At 38.2% G+C, this 15,004-nt stretch overlaps 1 protein-coding gene across 1 annotated transcript in view; it reads left to right on the forward strand.

The window, feature by feature from the left end:
- The first annotated feature begins 2,320 nt into the window (after nucleotides 1–2,320).
- The window catches only part of R3HCC1L (R3H domain and coiled-coil containing 1 like), a 113,334-nt gene continuing 100,650 nt past the window's right edge, over nucleotides 2,321–15,004 (forward strand). Inside the window, exon 1 of the mRNA XM_044665746.1 lies at nucleotides 2,321–2,375. The gene's annotated coding sequence lies outside the window, so the exon portion shown is untranslated. The remainder of the gene's footprint in view (nucleotides 2,376–15,004) is intronic.

Consider the following 15,004-nt stretch of genomic DNA (forward strand, 5'->3'; position numbering starts at 1 on the left):
TTCTTCCACCTAGATGTCAAATCACTACATGAATCCCCATTATTAATGATACCAAGCTATCTGCTAGGCATCTCACATAATATAATGAATAAGACAAACGATGATGACATGATACTTTGTACACAGAACTGTGGAAATGTTAGATGGCAAGCTAAGAACTTCTGAGGAGACAGCTGTTGGACTGTGTATATGGATCTAATTTCTTTCCCTGGAATCCAAATTCTTAGCCAAGATTTCAGGGCAGTCTTAGGGCTCTGATCTCTGGTACAGCTGCCTTATCAAGTCCCTTCAGAATAACTATGCAGGATATGCTCAAAGCAGGAAACTACATATAGGATCATAGAATCATAGATATATCCCTGCAAGGGATCTCAGCAGCCATCTGGTCCATTTTATAGATGAAAAGCTCAGGTCCAGGAAGGTTGTGACTTGCCCAAGATCACACTAGCAGTAAGCATAAAAGGCTGGATTAGACTAGGTTAGTATGGAAGAAGTTATCTAGAGGAAGACAACCAGGATGTTGAAAAGATTGAAGCTCATGCATATGTTGATTTTTTTTTAACCCTTTCTATCTTAGAATAGATCAGTTCCAAGTCAGAAGAGCAGTAAGGGTTAGGCAATGGGAATTAAGTGATTTGCCCAGGACATTTGAATCTAGGACCTCCTGTTTCCAGACCTGCCCCTCTATCCACTGAGCCACCCAACGGCCCTTCCAAATGACTTTTCTAAAGCACAAGTCTTACTTAGTCAGTACTTTACTCAATAAACACTATTGGCTTCCCATAATCTCCAGGATCAAATATAAATTCCTCTATTTACCAATTAAAATCCTTCTCAAACAGGTCCAAACATGCCCTTATATTTTACTCATTTTTCATCTTTTAGCCTTTCACAATCTGTCCCCATATCTGGGAATGCCATCCTTCCTAATCTCTACCTCTTAGAATTCCATTTTCTAGAAGCCTTACCTAAGACACTTTCTTTCCGGATCTCCTCAGATGCTAGTGCCTGCCCTTCTCCCCAGCTGAAAGGTTCCAGGTATAAATGAATCATGAAAATAGCATTATCTTTTTATCTATTTTATGCATAATGTGCATAGAAAGTGCACAGGGAGTACCAGCAAACATGGACATATATGACCATGCTTTTTGCACACCTATGATTTCATATGTACCTATATATAAGATACATTTTCAAAGCACTTTAAAGCTTGCAAAGAGTCTTTATTAAATGTCTTCTCATTTGATCCTCCTAACAATCCCTGGAGGTTGGCCCTGTTATTATCCCCATTTTACAGGTGAGGAAACTGAGATACCTAGGTTAAGTGACTTGCTCAGGAGCACTCAGACAGAAAGTAGCTAAGATGAAGTTGTAGCCAAGGTTTCCGTTCAGTTTGGGGTTGGACTATAAATTTCTCTCTAACCTTAAGACTGTGTATGGGTCTAGATGAGGCTTGTGGGTCCATGCAGAGTTAGCGGCCCTAAAGCTCAAGGGAGTTCAAAAATAGTCAATTTTGGTTAACAAGACATAAACATCCCAAGACTAGCTACTCTCTTTTTTTTATTTTGTTTTGTTTAGTTTTTGTTTTTCTCTCAGTCACTTTCTGGCTCTGACTCTGTCTCTAAATGAGATAATGGAGGTAAAGCACTTTGTGAACTTGAAAGCGTTATATAAATGCCACTACTTATTACTATTTACTAGGTCCCCAGTCTGGGGATGACTTAATTCCCTGAGCTCCCACCGAATTCAAGTACTGTTTATATACAGGCGAGTGTTCATAAGTAGTTTAACGATCTGACTGGGGGGTGGATGTATGCACACACACTTTTAAGTTTAATCTGAATTATTAACACTTTCTTTAGATAATACAATAAATCAAGTTCTAATTGGAAAGGTTGCGGATTACTGGGGTGTAAATGACCCCTAGAGAACATAGGTTCTACCAAGCAGATTAAGGTTCGCTCCACTGTCTGCGGGTCAATCAACAACATTTATTAAGCGCTTACGATGTGCCAGGCTCTGTGTTAAGCGGCAGAACTACAAAGAAAAGGTAGACTACAGCGCCTGCTCTCATAGAGCTCAAACTCTAAAGGGGAAACAACGTGCAAAGAACTACGTACAAACAAGATACGTAGAGGATAAACAGCTGAAGGACGTAGAAGGTGGGATTTTAGCGTGAGTTTCCTGCCTCGCCTCATTTGGAGTTTTTTCTCTCTCCGCCTCCTCAGCAGGGACCACAATTCCCAGCAGACCGCGCGGAGCAAAGAGGGCGGGGCCAGGGACTTAGGGCCGGCCCGCTCGACGGTGGCGCGAGCGGAAGCGCGCGCGCCGGCGGAGGAGCCTACGGAAGCGGCGAAGATGGCTGGCGCCGCCGGGTAAATGCCCTGCCCCCTCGACCCCACTTCCTCACACACACACACCCAGCGTGGGGTGGGGGGGAGAACGGACCTCTTCTCTCTCGGTTCTGTCTTCTCCTCTCGTCCCTTCCAGCCCGGGGCTGAGACTCTGTTTTCCCCCTAAGTTTCGGAAGTTGGCTCCTCGATTCCCCTCCCCCGAGGGTGAGGAGCGCTTTCCGCCTCACGTGACGCCGTGGGGTGGGGGAGAGGCCCCGGGCGGAGGTTACGGCTGAGAGGAAGAGAAGAGGGCGGTGCCCTCTGCTTCTCTCCACCCAGCCCCCTCTGCACATTCCCTCGGGGCGTCGCGCTGCGGAGGTGCCGTCTCCTCCGCTCTTTCACTCCTCCCTCCCAGCTTGTTCGGCCTACCCGGGCTCTGTGTCGCCTTTATCTGCCCAGACGGCGCCCCTGTAGGACCATTCCGGGATATGGTTAGCTTCTTCTCTGGCTCCCTCCCCTCCCCCAGACTCCACCCAACCCCTACCTTTTTCTCGCGCCCCCAATCCCCGGGTCGTTCCCCTACAGCTGCGCTTTCCTGAAGCAGCAGCAGCTACATCCTGGTCCATCTGTTTGATGGAGTCCATAGAATGTCAGATATGAAAGATCGAAAAAATCGCCCCAACTCCATCCCTGCCTTTCTTTTATATTTTGGGAAACTGAGGTCCCGCGCTGAGAAATTATTAGTGGTAGCATGTGGCTAGAATCCAGTTTTGATTCCTCGTATGTCTATTGTGTCAGATTAAGGGGAAAGGGGGAGGGAAAAACTAGCATTTATTAAACCCTGTTATGTGCCAGGCATTTTACAAGTTTTTCTTATTCGGTCCTCTCAAAAACCTCAGAGAGGTAGGTGGCATTATTATCCCCATTTTACAGAAGAAGAAGCTGCAGTAGGCAGAGATGAATTGATTTTGGCTATACCAGGAAAAGTTAGAGTTCGGATTTGAATTCAGCTCTGGTGGAATCCAGGTCTAATTTATTCTTGTGCAATGCTCTCAAAGGTGCAAATTTTTAATTTCTATTCTCTATTCTTCCAGATTCCTCTCCTCAATCCAACTTGTTTAGAACCCCCGGATTTCTCTTTTTAAAAAATAAAACACTTATCACTGTCTTTGGCAGGCACTCTTAGGCCAGTTTAAGCTTTTGAATATCAACTTCTCTATTTCCCTCTGTGCTTTCTTTTCTTGTCTGGCTGTAGCCTCCTGGTTGTTTCCCACTGGCCATGTTAATTTTTCCTTTTATCCTTTGTTTATTCCTTTAATGCTTTCCCATACACCTTCTCCTTTTCCCATAGCCAAATCCTCCTTAAAAGTTCAGATCCAGTTCTGCTTCTTTGAAACTGTGCAGGAGTCCTCATCTCCTCTGAATTCTTTAATACACTTACCTTTAGGACAGTACTTAGTACTTAACTGTTCCCTGTTTTAAATTCTTCTCAAATTGTTTTATATACATAAGTATGTTCCAGTTTACCTTTCTATATTAGGTACCCCCTAGGTTCTGGGAAATTGTTTTTGTGGATAGTATTGATTATATTAAGTTGCCATCTCATAATATATGCCCTTGCAGCTTAGGTATCAGGCTTATTGTCACCTATCCTGACTGATTTGCACCATATAAACCTCATATTTAAAGCACTGAACATAAATATAATTCTAATCTATTTTCTTTTCTGACTCACTACAGGATAGGGTAACCGGTCACATGTTTCTGTTTTAGTTTCTTTCTTTTTTCTTTTTTTTTTTTTAAACCCTTCCACCTTGGAATCAATACTGTGTATTGGTTCCAAGGCAGAAGAGTGGTAAGGGCTAGGCAATGGGGGTTAAGTGTCTTGCTCAGGGTCACACATCTGGGAAGTGTCTGAGGCCATATTTGAACCCAGGATTTCCAGTCTCTGGGCCTGACTCAACCCACTGAGCTACCCAGCTGCCCCCTTTAGTTTCTTTATCAATAAAGCACAGTTTTTGGACTTCTAGTGATGGTTAGGAATCTTAATGGGTAATGTTAGTAAAACTGACTATTTATGAAGTCATTGATTGGAAAATAATTAAAATATGGTTAAAGAGTACAGTCTTGTACATAGAGCAGAAAAGCCCCACATAAATAATTTTGCTGAAATTTAATTTCCTATTTCTCTTTGGAAATACCAATACCATTTACTAATAGGAAGGGTGATAATACCTTTTGTTTTTTAACTTCAATTTTTTATTTTTCAATTACATAAAAAACCCTAATTTTTTAACTTTGAGGTTTTTTTAGAAGTTTGAACCAAATTCTCACCTTCCCTTCCCTCCCCACTCCTTGAGATGTCATGCAATCCATTAAAAATTTTACATGTGTACTAGTGTAAAATATCTTTCCATATTAGGCATTTGGTGAAAGCAAATCCATTTTCTATGTAAAAATTATCTAGAGTTAATGCTTTTTTTTTTTGTTTCTTTTGTTGGTTGGGTTTTCTTGAGCATTGCTAGCCATTACTCTGCTGTTTCTTGCTTCTCTTCAAAGTCTGGGTGAAGAGGGCAGGTTCTCTGTGTATGGAGCTACTAAGTGGGTTTTTGCCTGAGGCTACTTTTTGAGTCCTAGCATGGTTTCTGCTGTATGCCACCCCAGCCCCACTCCCCTTTCTGAGCCCAAGGTGTGCACTCTTCAGCCTCCTGGGGTTTCAGGTCTAGCTGCTCTCAGGGGTGCTCTTGATCCACTGCCAAGAACTTAGAAGTTGTTCCCCACTGCTTTAATTCTAGGGTGCTAGCCATGAATCCTGCCCCGTAAGTGGGGTGGGGGACGGTTTGATCAGCTCACTTTTTGGTGAGAGCTAATTTACCCCCTTATAGCGTGGAAATGCCCAAATCCCACATACCTTCCATGCTGTGCCCTATTGTGGAGTCCCTTCTCCCATCTGTACTTGGCCTTTTTGTTCTTTTGAGGTATCCTACAGGTCTGTAGTGGGGAGGGTAAAAGTTCTGCAACTGCTCTGTAGCCATTTTAACCTGGAAGTCGAAAGCAAATTCAAACTAAAGAAAAGTAAAGAAATAAAGGGAAATATAGTGTGTATCAGTCTGCATTCAGACTTCATCAGTTCTTTCTCTAGAGGCAAATAACATTTTTCATCATGAGTCCTTGAGGATTATCTTGGATCACTATATTGGTAAGAATAGCCAAGTCATTCATAAATGTTCATCAAATAATATAGTTGCTATTTTGTACAATTTTCTGGTTCTGCTTGCTTCACTTTGCATCCGTTTTTGTAGGTTTTTCTACATTTTTCTTAAATCATCCTTGTCACATTTCTTATAGCACAGCAGTATTCCATTACAATCATATACAGCTTGTTCAGCCTTTCCTCAATTGATGGACATCTTCTCAGTTTTCAGTTCTTTGCCACCCAAAGATCTGCTACAAATATTTTGTACAAATAGGTCCTTTTCCCTTTAAAAAAAAAAATCTTTTTGGGATACAGACCTAATAGTGGGATTACTGGATCAAAGGGTATGCAGTTTTAAAGCTCTTTGGGCTTAGTTACAAACTGCTCTCTGGAATGGTTGGATTAGTTCACAACTCTATCAGCAGTGCATTAGTGTCTCAATTTTGCCACCACCTTCCCTCCAGCTTTCATTATCTTCCTTTTCTGTCATATTGACCAGTCTGAGAGGTATGAGGTAGAACCATAGCATTGTTTTAATTTGCATTTCTCTAATAAAGAGTATTTTTCATGGGATTATATATAGACTTGATTTCTTCATTTGAAAACTGCCTATTTATATCCCTTGACTATCAATTGAGGAATGATTTGTATTCTTATAAATATGACTCCGTTCTCTATTTGAGAAATAAGGCCTTTACCAGAGATACTTGCTATAAAAAAATTTCCCATCTTTTTCCTTTTCTTCTAATCTTGTTTGCATTGGTTTTGATTGTGCAAAAAGGTTTTAATTTAATATAATCAAAGTTATCCATTTTATATCCTATAATGCTTTCTATCTCATTTTTGATCATAAATTCTTACCTTATCTATAGATTTGACAAGTAGACTATTATTTGTGCCTGTAATTTGCTAATGGTAGCATCTTTTATGTCTAAATCTTGTATCCATTTTGACCTTATCTTGATATAGAATGTGAGGTATTGGTGTATGCCATTCCTTTTTCCAGTTTTCCCAGCAGTTTTTGTCAAATAATGATTTCTTGTCCCAGAAACTTGGATCTTTGGATTTATCAAACACTAAGTAATTATGGCCATTTGCTACTATGTATTGTTGCAGCTAATCTATTCCACTATCTATTGCTCTGTTTCTTAGCCAGTACCAATTGATGATTAAAACTTTGTAATGCAGTTTGAGATCTGTACTCTTAAGCCATCTTTTTTCACATATTTTTCATTGATTCCCTTGATGATCTTGATCTTTTGTTTTGCCAGATGAATTTTGTTATTATCTTTCCAGTTCTGTAAAATAATTTTTGGGCAATTCGATTCTTGTGGCATTGAATAAGTAGATTGATTTAGGTAGGATTGTCATTTTTTATTATATTGACTAAACAATACATGACCAATTAATATTTTTCAAGTTGTTTAGATCTGACTTTATTTTTGTGAAAAGTATTTTTTAATTGTGTTCATATAATTCCTGGGTTTATCTTCGCAGGTAGACACCCAAGTATTTTATATTATCTAGAGCTAATTTAAATGGAATTTCTTTTCCTATCTCTTTTTGCTGGGCTTTGTTGGTGATATAAAGAAATGCTGATGACTTATATGGATTGTGATGATACTCTTAGCTGAATGTCTTTAGTCACTTTGGGGTCCTCAGTGTTTCATTTAATTTAAAAAATGATTGATAATGATACACCTATATAGAGTACTTAAAGTTTTTGTAGTGCTTTATAATTTTTCATTTCCTACAACAACACTCTGAGGTAGGTACTGTTATTTTCATTTTCCAAATTGGGCAACTAAGCCTCAAGAGAAGTTAAGTGACTTGCTCAAGCTCAAATACCCAGTAAATAAGGTCTCGGTTGGCTTATGTCCCAGGTTTTCCTGACTCCTAGTCTTCTTTATTTACTCTATATTTATATCATTCTGCATCAGGGAAGGGTTAGATGACCATTTCACTCTATTGAGAATTTCCATCCTACAGTTTGTACAAGTAGAGTGATAAACTTTTGAGCAGAGCAGCTCTTGAAGCCCACCTATTAAGTGTTAGATGAAGTTTGACCTTGACTGCCCTCAAACCAGCAAAATTCAGGATCTTTGCAGTCTAACCATGGTGGGCTTACCCTGTGTGGAATGCTGCTTTCTCTCTATTTCTTACAAATGGGACTGTCGACAGGTACTTTCATGACCTGTAGAAACAGGGTGATTATCTTAATCGTACATTATAACTTGAAGTAGCAGTATAATGACTTTTTATACACGTAAAGAATTCTTGCCTTGAAGTTTGGGGAAAAAAAAATCTGACATGAAGGTGTAATACTTTCCGACACAATCTGGTAGATTGAAGTTGAAGAAGAAGAGGATGTACTCTCCTCTTTAATTCTCTTTCTCCCTACTAAAACCAGGAATTATCAACTAGGGGACAGATTGAATATGGCTAAGTGTGAATGTCAAATAGAAGAGGATGATTTGAATAGACGAAGAGGAGAAATTAGGTTTCTGTTTTGGACTATTAGGGGTTTCTGACAATAGGAGTGGGTAGAGGAAGGCCTAAGGATAGGGAAACTAATTCTGTATTTATATGTCCTGATGTATACAGAATCAGGTGTTTGGAAAAGGTTCCTTCATATCTACTTTGGTTTCCTGTCAATACATCTCTCTCTTCCCAGCTGCATTTTCACTCATAGGATGAATCAGGAATAGTGTGCTATTTTTTCCCTATAATGTACTTGTACACAAAGACTAAGGAATAGAGTATTATTTCCATCCACATCTACTTTGTGTGCTCTAGTGGATTTACTTAGATTTTCCTTTAGACCTTTCTTCTGTGAATGCTGTTGTTTTTTTCTGAGATATCTTGCCTTCTTCGGAAGGGTAATAAAGCAGTCTCACTTTTAATACCAAATGGTATACAGTGGGGCCTCAATAAATATTGAATAACCCATATGTCAACTGGTTATGAAGATGTTGTTACTGACCTGCTATCAGTAGGGCATTCACTTTGATTGTTTTTCAAGTAGTGGTGGTGAATTTGGCTAATCCATCTATGCTCTTTTCACCTAGTTCCTCTTGTGACCGATGTAGACATTTGCTGGCTGGGGTTAGGAGTGCACACTCTGAAAGTGGAAATAAGGAATAGAGCAAGGCTAATTGGCCAACAGGGGGATTGAACTCATGACCCTGACTTCATTATCAAACTGAACTAACCAGCCATAGGCAACAAATACTTGTTGATTATGATGTTTCAGTAGTTCTCAAAGAATTAGTTTCTTCACATGATTCCTCCCCATTCCCTTTCCATTGTAATTGAGAGAATTAGGAGCTAGAATAGGAAATAGAGCCTTCTAACTAGTAGTTCTCAATATTTTTAATCTGGATCATTTCACTGAGGGCAGAATCTTTTCCACTAATCTTTTCTGCTACCCACTTGTGCTTACACAGTAAAAATAAAGCCAGAAAACCCTAACAAATGCAACCCTAAGCCCTCAATAAACTGAAAAAATGCTGACATGCTTTTGATGAGGCACAAATGATAGATATCAGAAATAAATGAGCTCATGCCAGAAATAAAAGAATAGAAATTTTGATATCTTCAACTTAAATACCACAAGAAATCCTTTGATGTAAGCCAGTGGATCACAGTTTGAGAACCATTGTCCTAAAATATAGTTTGAAGTTCTTGCTAGTTATGGAATTGCTGTATATATTGCAGATTCCTACTAGCCTTCAAGGGGAGAGACCAAACTGTCCTCTGTGAAGACTGCTGTTACTTGGGGGAGGAGGGAGCATTTAGAAGCCACTTATTGATGAACCCAGCAAGATGTAACCCTGAAGTACTTATTGAATGTGAGAGAAACCCCAGTTTTCAGAGCCTTAGATACAAGAGAAGTTCTGTAGTCAGAGGCAGCAGCAAAACTTCCATTTGGAGAGTCCTGGAGTGTCCTTCCTCAGAGAACATCTGCCAGTTGCACTCAACCTCCAGTCTGTTTTTCACTGTTTTCCTTCACTCTCTGTGCCTTCCATTATTCACATTCACTCTTTAGTTATATTAATAATTGTCACCCTGACTATTTTTTCCTTTGTGTTCCAAACCTGGTTCAGCTGGTGATACCTGACAAGAAGTGCTAAAGACAGCAGGCTTTCAGTGTTACTTGTTTTGAAATTGCCAAAAGGAGAGGCTATAGATGAGTGGAGGCCTATAGCTATATCACTTTACCCCCTTTAAACCAGAATTGGAGACAGAATTTTGTAGAAAGCTATTTTTTTTTTTTTTTTTTATCCTGGGACTCCATTCTAGGAGCATAGGGCCACAACCTGTAGGCAATGGGTCACTCAGCTGGGAAGTGTCTGAGCCCGGATTTGAACCTAGGACCTTTCGTCTCTAGGCCTGGCTCTCAATCCACTGAGCTAGCCCAGCTGCCCCTACTTTAGGTTGCAGTTTCTTTAGCAGATGTAGTTTTTACAGGGTGGGGTTGCTAGCCCCACGCCCAACCCTCCTCCTTTTTCATCCGGGTCCTTAGCCCAGGAGTGGTAAGGGTGGGTGATAGGGGTCAAGTGACTTGCCCAAGGTCACACAGCTGGAAGTGTCCGAGGCCGGACTTGAACCTAGGACCTCCAGTCTCTAGGCCTGGCTCTCAATCCACTGAGCCACCCAGCTGCCCCTCTGAGCCACCCAGCTGCCCCAAAGAAAACTGTCAGAAGTGGGAGAAAGCTATACAGTTCTGTAATACAAGGTCTGTCTTTTATCAAATCTAAACACAGATTTGGTTGATAGTGTTTTTTTCCTATATAATTATTTTTTAGTTTAAAATTTTTTATTTCCATTTCCAAATTTTCTTGCACCATCCACCCCCTCTTCTACCCACTGGGAAGGCAAGAAATATTATTCACATATTATACATATGAAGTCATGTAAACATTTTCATATTGGCCATGTTGCCCAAAAAAAGCAAGAAAAACAAAGAAAATGAAAACGAATATGCTTCTATCTACACTTGACTTTATCACTTTTCTTTGGGAGGTGGATAGCATTTCCATTATTAGTTCTTTGGAATTGTTTTGGTTCAATGTATTGATCAGAGTAACTAAATCTTTCATAGCTGATGATCATTACGATATTGCTGTTAATATGAATAATATTCTCCTGATTTTGTTCTCACTTCACTTTGCATCAGCTCTCCTGGACCTTCCCAGGCTTTTCTGAATCTATTCCCTTCTTCATTTTTTATAGCACAATAGTATTCCCTCAGAATCATACACCATTACTTGTTGTTCAGCCATTCCCCGACTGATAGGCATTCTCTCAATTTTCAATTCTTTGCCACCACAAAAAGAACTGCTATAAATATTTGTGTATGGAGGTCCTTTTGCTTTTTCTTGAATCTCTTTGGGATACAGATCTAGTAGTGGCTTTTCTTAGATCAGCACAATTTTATTGCCTTTTGGATATGCTTCCAAATTGTTCTCCAGAATGGTTGAATTGGTTCACAGCTGTTTGGTGTTAGGACTTAGGGTTGGACAGTTTCATACTTCCTTTTCCCTGGAGTATTGGAAGGAATCTGACTGGGGGGGGGGGGTGGGAGAGTAAAGGAGGTAAGATTTACATTCTTTGTTCTGAAATTCAAGCCAAGATTTCTGCCTTCCTTCTTAATAGCAGTGGAAAAGTGATGAAGTTAGATTAGAGGGCAGATTGGGGAACAAGAGAAATCATCATTTTAGAGCTAGAAGGAATCTTGAAGATGTTAGAACCCATCTTTGTCACTTTTCAGTTGAGGAAACTGGGATTTAAGAAATGTAAAACGATTTATCCAATATCACACAAGTAGAAGTTTGCAGGGTCAGAATTTTAATCTAATGACTAAATGCATTGCTCTTTCCACCATACTGTGCTCTCTGTCATGACATCAGCATGAATGTCCTCATTTTGATGCCACCTTACTGCTGTCATTTGAGGGAATCTGGTTAAAAACTGCCTGAAAGGGAAAAGCAAAATTAAACATTTTTTTTTGGTGATAGATTTATGAAGACTATTTTAACAGGGGCTCTTCCAGATTTAAAATTCTTAATCTATGATCTAATCTGACTTTCCTTTGGTAACTAAATTTATTTTTTGTGCCTGGAATTTTTAAATTATGTGCTATTCTAAGCCAATTTATATGTATTACAGGGTTTTTTTGTTTGTTTGTTTTTTTAAAGAACCACTCATGTGGCTTCATTCTCAGGGTAGCAACATTTGGGCCTTTCTTGCTGTTTATATGCATCACATTCTGTCTATTTGGGGTACTTTATATCACTGTTGCCTTCATTGCTATTCATCACCAATGAGGATTAGCAGTTCCAAAGAAAGAAGTGAGAAGTAGGAAAAGATCAGTTTAGCTAAGAAAAGAAATATTGATCAATGTGGGTACTAGTACTCAATATATTTGGTTATGAGTTATAGTAATGGCATCTCAGATTTATATAGTACCTTTAAGTTTTACAAATTGCTTTATACACATTATATATAAATGAATTTTTGAAGTCCCTAAGTAGAAACTTAATGTGTCAGCATGTCTTATAAGTTAGCAGACAGGACCTACTCAAATGTAGGTGGGATAGAAAGCTTAGTTCAGGTCTGAATGAATGTAGCTAATGAATTTTATTAACTTGAATTGAGAAATAGATTAAAAAACCAAGTTTTACTGACTTATATTTAAAAAAACTACGAGTATATTTTTTTCCTCTTAATTACAACCACAGAACTCCTGTTTCAGTACCTCATCAACATGTGCATGGAACCTGATTTTTTTAACTTATGTTTTATTGATATTTTTTTTTACTATATCACAGTCATTTTCCACATTTGCCCTCTACGGATTGAACTTTCACTTTTGACAAAGAAAAACAAGCAAAAATATCCCATACAGAGACAGTGTCTCATAGTATTCTACAACAGTTTTTCCTAGTAAGACCCCAATTCTCTGCTGTTAGGGAAGTAATGTATTTTATTAGATTTTTAAAAAAGTGATAATGATTGATTTTCCCCTTACACAGTTAAATTTCCTTTATTGATCTTTTATATCGTAATCATTTTATAGGTTCTTTTGTTCCACTTATTTTGCTCTTCATCAGTTCACATACATCTTCCCAGGTTTCTTTAAATTTATTCGTCTTTTTTAAAACTTCATGGAATATTAAATATAGGCATAGTTTTTTTCAACCATTACTTAATCCACAGAGACTCACTTTATTTTCAGTTCTTTGATAACCATACAGAGTGCTGCTATCAATATTTCAGTAAGTGTTGGATCTTTGTCTTTTACTTTGGGGGCACATGCCCAGTAATGCCATTGACCCTGGGTTCTCAGTAGCCACGTTGGTGGAGCACAGCTCTGATAGGTCCTATCCAGGTAGAAAGGCTTTTGGTAGAGGTCTACTAATAGGGGACCGTGGCTTCTAAGGACCAGACTAGTCCTTAGTACACAGAGGCAAACAGAAGGTTGACCTCTAGATGATAAATGTTTGGGTCACAGAGGCCTATGAAACACATACAGTTACAAAATGATCCTCAATTTGGTTTCCTTCTCTAGTCAAAGTAGTGGGAAGAGGGGCAGATTTTGTTAACAATCACATAGAAGTTAGACTTGGTACTTTAATGTATGAATTTTGACCAACGATTAGTGAGTTGGAACTGAATTATATAATACTATTTCAATTAAGTCTAACAAATGTTAACTAAGTACCTGTGTGCAAGACACTGTGCTAGGTGACAACCAAAATGACATTTCCTGCCCTCAAGGAACTCACTATACTTGGAGAGATATTCTTGTTACAAATAAAAGAATTTATATCTAAGTGAAAAGATGGTCCTGGGTATTCTACATAGAGACTGATTAAGATTTCCTAAAGAATGTATGGGGAATGTTATTGAAAAGCAACAACAAACAATTCATGTAGTTTTTAGCCATTCTCCTACATTTCCAATGAAGTAAATGTTGATTTAGGAAGATTTTGTATTTTTTTTTAAAAGATGATTTACTCCCTGCAACGGATGTTGGCATGTAAGCTACAATTATCCCCCTGAAGATCTGTTTGCTTATGTTTTCATCATGAAGACTATAAGGAAATAACCAAATGTCCTATGAGACATTGTTGACAATGTACAGAAATACTGATGATGGTATATGTTGGATTTATTTTGTATCTTGCCACTTTTCTATAGTTGTTTGTTGTTTCGGTTTTTTAGTTGACTCACTAAACCAGATTATTCGAAATTTTTTTTTTTAATTTCTCTTTGCCTATGCTTATTCCTTCAATTTCTTTTTCTTGTCTAATTGCTATATAGTAGGATCTTGTTTTATTCAACCAATGTATTCTAAGACCCTTCACATAAGTTGAAAATTGTGCATAATAATGAATTCTTATTTAACAATAATTTTTACAAACATACCATGGCATTCACAACTTTTCTTAGGACTATCAGAGCTACCATCATCATTACTCTTATGTTTTGGGGCTATTATTAATAACTAAGTAACATTAATGAAACACAGAAGCACTGCTCTGACTCAGACACAACATGCTATAAAGGAGAATTCTAGACAAAGACTGATTCAAAAGCTATTGTTTGGTTTAAAACAATTTAATGACATATATAATGTTTATCAGATTGAGAATGAACATGATTGGACAATTTGCTGTGGGACTTCACACCACTTTGAAAAATAGCACAGATTTTGTAATGTAATTAAAAATGTTTACTTTATGTATTTTTCTGCCTTAATTTTTTTCAATTGCCAATCATGTATACTTAAATTCACATGTGTTGAGGTCAAGTAAAATGGGGGTCCTACTATGCTTAGCATTTCTACTGCTATATGGAATAGTAAAGGTGATCATAAACATCCTACTTTTACACTCTGATCTTATTTGAAAGGCTTGTAGTTTATCCCCATTACAGATAATGCTAACTCTTGTTTTAGATAGATACTACTTGTCATATTAAGGAACACTCTCTAGTGTTTTTTTGGAAAGTGTTTTGTAGTTGTTTTCATATAATTGCTGTGTTTGTTTTGGTAGGTAGATTCCTAAGTATTTTATATTGTCTAGGGTGATTTTAAATGGTGTTTCTCTTTCTACTTCTTGCTGCTCTAGTGTGTTGGAAATGTATAGAAATGCTGATGATTTATGTGCATTTATTTTGTATCCTGCAACTTTGCTAAAGTTGTTGATTATTTCTACAAGCTTCTTAGTTGATTCTCTAGGATTTTTTAAGTAGACCATCATATCATCTGCAAAGAGTGATAGCTTAGTCTCCTCCTTGCCCACTTTGATACCTTCAATTTCTTTTTCTTCTCTAATTGCAACTGCTAGTGTTTCTAGTACAATGTTAAATAATAGAGGTGATAATGGGCATCCTTGTTTCACTCCTGATCTTATTGGGAAGGCTTCTAATTTATCCCCATTGCATATGATGTTTGTTGATGGTTTTA

The sequence above is a fragment of the Gracilinanus agilis genome, chromosome 2, assembly GCF_016433145.1.
Source record: "Gracilinanus agilis isolate LMUSP501 chromosome 2, AgileGrace, whole genome shotgun sequence".
Lineage (NCBI taxonomy): Eukaryota > Metazoa > Chordata > Mammalia > Didelphimorphia > Didelphidae > Gracilinanus > Gracilinanus agilis.